Consider the following 6,385-nt stretch of genomic DNA (forward strand, 5'->3'; position numbering starts at 1 on the left):
TATTGTCTATTAAGAGTAACTAGGCCTGGGCATGTCTTGACAGAGCAAAAAACTTATTTGAAATTATTCTTAGATGGAAAACATCAGTCTACTAAAAAACAGGACTCCAAGAAACTATATTCTTCTAGATACCTCTACTCGCTTCCACTTGTGAAAGGGCAGGGGAGGATTGTAAAAGATGGCCTAATATCAATTTCTTTATAGCATAAGCCATTAAGTTTCACTCACTCCTTTGTGAACCAAAGGACTTGGGCAGAAATGCCAGGAAGTGCCATCCAATCTGGAGGTGAAGGCATTGAGAGGAGAAGATCCATCCCGTCCATTGCTTTGCTTGTGGTTGATCACCACCATTTATCACTTAGGAGGACAAGTCTTTTTTTTTTTTGTTCAAATTTATCTTGTTTAAACTCCAGCTATCCATGGCTCTCTTCAGACTGAAGTGAATTCCTATACTGGGTAAGTACTATATGATTCATGTCTACTTTTTTTTTTGTTCTTTTTGGTATTAAACAGCTAAAGACTTTTTAAGCATTCAAATTCTTCTATAATTCTTTGTGGCCTCTCCAGTTTTTGGTCTATTTAAAAAACATGACCCAGCAGATACAAACTCACCTTATTTCTACTACCTACTCCACTGTGAGCATCCCCAAACAGCACCAGCCCTTTTTGTCCCACATCTATATGAGGCTGTTTTTGAGGTGTCTTGTGACTGCATCTTTTAAACTTTTCTAAAGTTTCTGCTTTCCAGGATTCAAAAATATCCTCTAGGTACATGATTTGCATTTATTAATCCTGGACACTTAATTTTGCACTTGGACAGATTAAGACATAACTTATTTAAGTGGTTCAACTTACAAAGTAATCCAGTCTGTGTGATGTTTCTGCATTATTGTCTTTTCCTCATCATCTCTATGTACTTTTTCCAGCAACTTTGTCACAGTCACAAATAAAAATAGGAATGACTCTGTGATGGCTTCTAGACCACAATGGAAGTGTTGGGCCATACCTAAGGTTCCACCTCTTTGAACAATCCAATTGTTAGGTTATTTCTGCCATGTCATGTATTTCTTCAGAACTCTCAGTCCATCAGCTTTTAAGCCATGTAATGTATGATACTGAAAGTAAGGGAGGATTTAGGTGTGTGTAGTTTGAAGCACCTTACCCAAGTCTGCTCCATCTGCACAATTATATTGTGCTGAAGCTTCTCACCTACTCAAGTAATGAAGTTTGGTGTGTCTGCCAAGATCATTTTTCCCTAAGCCACAGTTACTGGCACTAGTTACATTTCTACCCTTTTATTCCTTATTAAAGAAATCCCATGTTTCTTTTCAATTATTTTAAAAGAACTGACTTGAACATGACAGCCAGCTTACTACTCAACTCAGACAAATGGGCACTGGCTGATATCACCCTTCCTTTTGAGATTTATTGATATAAATGAACCAGCTACCTCCTCTGCTGACAAAGGCAGACAGGAGTGCATTTCAAAGCACATAACTCCACATTTCCCTATACTTTTACTTCTCACTAGGCATTTCCTACTGATTAGTGACCAGAAACACTTTATGAAGTCTTACAGACTTTTAGACTGACAGCTTCTCCTTTGTTGCACTCAATTTTAAGTCTCCAGGATTATCTGGACCTGCAGATTAAACTATCAATAGAAAGACAGCTTATCCCTCATACTTCCTTCATTTTGGGACATACTTTTACAAGGATTCCTTTTCAATGTAACCGTCCTGAATACACTATGGTGAAAGTCAGCAGCTACTACAATCATCAAGCAGACCTTTATACCACTGCTGGGAGTAATCTTGTCAATCCTCTTTACTCCTTCCTTTTTAGTCCAATGACTGCAGGTAAATATTGGTGCACTTGCAATATTACTAACTATCAAAAGAGAATATTATGGAACATTAGATCCTTGGGTAAAATTGCAGTATTTCCTTTTTATAAACAAGTTTCAAATAGAAGGTAGAATACAGAAAAATTATTCCAGAATTTCCATGAGAATATATTAACACAGGACTATTCTGGGAGAAATTAGAACAATCCCCCTTCACTTTCTTTCCTACCCAACCTTCATCACTGTGGTTGCATAGGAAAAACATGAAAAGATAATTTCAGCAGGCTCATGTTTACTGTACAGTGACGTAGCCAGCTCACAATGAACCCTCATCACCAGCTGAGGGGTTTGTCAAGGTCAAAAAATGGTTACTGAAACATGATCAGGTAACTGGATGGTAAAATAACTCTCTTTTATCTATTTCATATGATGAAGAAACAAACACATGTATACTTAAAGACCTTCAAATCAGTCACCAGAAAGCTGACAAAACTCAAGTTACTCTCTTATAACCTGGAGCTTGGCAATAGAGGAGCTACAGCTTGAGAAATCTGTGAGTGTTATTCAGCACAACGGTGTTTGCTATGCATGTTGCCAGTACCTGGAAAAGGATCTAATTAACACACAAGATAAAAAGGAAGGAACTGTGACTGAAAATGGCTCATTATGAATTTTTATCATTTATTGACAAGAAAATTATCAGGAAGATGGATAAAAACATCAGTCATACTTTCTTGGAGCTTTCATGACTCAACAGACAAAGTAACTTCTTTTAAGATTACCAAGCTGGAACCTGATCACAACATTCTAATAGCCATTGTGATAAATAAATGTCCAAGTATGAAATTAGCAGCAGGCATCTCCAGATCTAACTCCATGACTGCTACATTCAAGTATGACTTTAAGAGGACACTGAGCAAAAGCCACTGACTTCATTTGCTTTTGTGAGGAAAAAGATATAGCACAGTACCTACTTCTGAGTGACACCAAAATAAACTCTAGGGAAAAATACAAAGGAACAGTAGATCACAAGTAAAATTAGAGTTGGACTGCAAGGGCTCTATTTACTGAGAAGTGAGAACAACTGAGCTATAAACTTTTATATACAAGCTGTATTCTCTCTCTGCTGTACCAAATCTGACACAATCTAACCACCAGTGAAGGTCAGAAATCTATTGCTTACAATGTAGTTTTACTCTTTGCCTACTGAATTCCAGACAGTGCAAGTTACAAAAACATTTCTGCAGGTAAGTTAACCTATGTTGTTCCAGAGTGGTGCCAGCACACCCATGGTACCTGCAGTTCCCAAGTGTGTTCTGCCCTTGGATACCTCTGCTGGCTGTGGGAGCAGAAAGGGCTGTGAATATCAGCTGCAAACACAGCTTCCTTCCTGGCAGCTGCACCCATGGGAGTTACCCTGTTTCTGATCACACCAGGGTGTCTGTGGCCTATTGGAAACCGGAGTGGTTGAGAAAACACTGAGGTAATGGCTCCATCAAGGCAAAAATTACACAAAACATTCAAAATATGCTGGTATCCTGCTCCTGAGTGGTGAAGAACAAGGGGGTAAATGTGAAACAGTTACATAGAGACAGGATGAATGGCCAGCCAGTCAAGAAGTTAGCAACTAAGTTTGCAAAGAAGACATCCAGCCATTTGCCTTTTAATGGCATTCTAGTTTTCTGAAGCTCTTCCCCTGCAATAACATGAAAACTGGCTATGCTGAATCTTTGAGTGCAACATGCCCTGCATTCTGGATTTCCATTGCCTAGGTGAACAAGAAATTGAATAAAACATCCTTGGAACCAAAGACCTTAGAGCATATTGTACTGTTCACTGGAATTGTCTATGCACTTTATGTTTGTTGGAAAACTGGCTTAGAAATAATAGAATTGTTCAAGTTAGAAGGTGTTTCTGCAGGGCCTGTAGGTGCCACCTACAGGAGGCTGCTTAAGGCTGTGTCCAGTTGGGTTTTGAGTATCTTCAAATCCAGAGGCTTCACTATCTCTATGGGAAACATGTTCCACTGATTCAAAGAAATTCACAGTCTTAAATTCAAACATAAGGACAAAGAAATAAATTTTCCAATTTTTTACTTATTTATACTAGAGTTACCTTACTATTGATTATGAACTAACCATCATCTTTCTCTGTTCTTTCCCTTAGCCTCTTCCATCCTGGCAAAAATATTTACTTAAGACTATTTTACATTAATATCACATGTATGGTCAAGCTCAGAAAACCTTGTGACGGTCAGTATTTTAGGATGCCTTCCTGAAACCCAGTTCTGGGCTGAGTCTACAAAAGTTTTACTATTACCTTAATAGAATTAAATAAAATAAATTTTTGAAGTATTACTGTTCTCCTTCTGTTCTCAGTATCATGGTGTGTTGGGTTTATCCAAGTAGGTCATGGTAGCAGGGGTGCTACACGACTGGCTTCTGTGAGAAGCTGCTGGAAGCTTCCTTCATGTCCAGCAGAGCCAATGCCAGCTCCAGGATGGACCCACAGCTGGCCAAGGCTGAGCCCATCAGGAATGGTGGGAACACCTCTGGGATAACTTATTTGAGAAGGCAAAAAAAACCCAAAAACCAACGGTTTTTGTGCAGGTGTAACTGCAGGCAGAGAAAAGCAGAGTGGGAACAACTCTGACAGCAAGGTCAGTGGAGAAGGGGCAGGAGGTGCTCCAGGCACCAAAGCCAAGGTTCCCCTGCAGCCCGTGGATGACTCAGAGGAGGCAGTGAGTCCATGGGAGGCCCGTGCAGGAACAGGCTCCTGGCAGGGACCTGCAGACCCATGGCATGAGGCTTCCTGGTGGGACTTGTGACCCTTTGGGGGACCCACACTGAAGCAGGCTGTGCCTGAAGGACTGCACCCCATCTCTGGTAAGGTACAAGGTAACCCACCTTGTAGCATGTTGTGCAGAACTGCTGCCTGTGGGATGAACTCATGCAGGAGGTGTTAATCGAGAACTGTCTCCTGCGGGAAGGACTCCTCATCCTGAGCAGAGGGAGGAAAAATCTGTGATTAATTGATCATAACCCCCATTCCCATCTCTCTTCCCTGCTGGGGGAAAAGGAGGTAGAGCTTCAGAAGAAGAAAGAGGTGGGGGGAATGTGGTTTTTAAGATTTATTTTAATTCTCATTATCCTGGCCCTGATTTTGTTGGTAATAAATTAATATCCCCAAATCGAGCCTGTTTGCCCTTAGGTATTTCTTGAGCGACCTCCCCCTGTCCTTATCTCAACTCATTAACTTTGTTACATTTTCTCTTCCCTGTCCAGCTGAGAAGGCGGATGACAGATCAGCTTTGGTGGGTGCCTGACATCCAGCCAGGGTCAGCCCACAACACACCGTTAAAGTTTGCAGGATGCATGTTTATCAAACGCTGTACTGAAATAAACTCCAAGGACCGCCCAATTTATATTTTATGCCTGTGTGTTAAGATAGAAAAGACTAGTGCATAAAATTAAAGTGGAGTAAAAGCTGAACCAGAGGCTAATTGGCAAAATAAACACAACACATTCGCTGTTCTCAGCCAGATAAGTCACATTTGCATCATTTGATAAGTGCAACAGCCAATTTCCTTCCAGTTTCCTTAAACGTTAAAAACGCCTCTTGAAGAAACCTCCTTGAGGCCTGGCCCCACAATTTTGCAACCGATTTGAAGGTAGCTCCTCATATCCATGAGGGTACCCACCTAACTTCTAATGCCTCAAAAACTTTAGGCTGCATCTTTCATTGATCAACAGCAACTCTTTCCTTAAAAAAAAAAAAAAATTCTTATTAACTTTTATGACAAGGATGAGAAAACAACTCTAGACAGGCCTTAGGTTTCAACGCCAAATTACGTCCAATTTTCCATAGTCCCCAAAATGCGAACCACCACCTCCACCGCCCCGATTCTGCTGTTACGTGAGTGCCAGTGGCCCCCGCGGAGCGCCGTCCGTGTTCTCCGTGGGGACCGGGGGTCCGGCACCGCACCCCGCTGCTTTCCGCGGTCCTTGTTGGTCCCGGCGATTCCCGCCGCCAGCGGCACCCCGCGCCGGGGTGACCCGAGGCCGCTCTACCCGCGGCCCTCGGCCCGCGTCCATCCCAGCGCGGAGTCCCCGCACCCTAAAATCTGCTCCCCGCCGTCCACACCCGAGTCCAAGCCCGCGGCGGGGCCGCGGAGCCTCCGGTCCGCGCTCCGGGGCCGGGCCGGGCCGCGGGCCTGGCGGCGCGCGGGGGGGCTCGCCCGGCATGGAGGGGTCGGGCGGGGAGGGGGTCCCGGGGCACCGCTGCGCTCCGCGGACGCACGCCGAGCCCCGGGCGGCGCAGCGCGGCCGAGCCGCGGCGGAGGCGGCGGCAGGAGGAGCCGCGGGACCGAGCGCCGCCGCGCCGCCCCCGCCCCGCCGCCCCGACCGCCGCCTCGCCCGCCCCGCACAGGCCCCTGGCCCGCTCGGCCGCACCGGCCCCCGCGGGCGGGCGGGCGGACGGCCCGAGGCGGCGGTGGCGGCGCGCTCCCTTCCGCCTGCTCCTGGGCTCTCTCGGGCAGTG

General features: G+C 44.7%; 1 long non-coding RNA gene across 1 annotated transcript; it reads right to left on the reverse strand.

Moving 5' to 3' along the window:
• Nucleotides 1-2,507: 2,507 nt before the first annotated feature.
• On the reverse strand, nt 2,508-6,001 carry LOC136571298 (uncharacterized). The gene is made up of 2 exons (XR_010785696.1): nt 4,753-6,001; nt 2,508-3,294 (listed from the first exon to the last, which is right to left on the reverse strand). It is a non-coding gene; the product is annotated as an uncharacterized lncRNA (long non-coding RNA).
• Between the last annotated feature and the right edge of the window lie 384 nt (nt 6,002-6,385).

Source organism: Molothrus aeneus, chromosome 2, assembly GCF_037042795.1.
Source record: "Molothrus aeneus isolate 106 chromosome 2, BPBGC_Maene_1.0, whole genome shotgun sequence".
Taxonomy (NCBI): Eukaryota; Metazoa; Chordata; class Aves; order Passeriformes; family Icteridae; genus Molothrus; species Molothrus aeneus.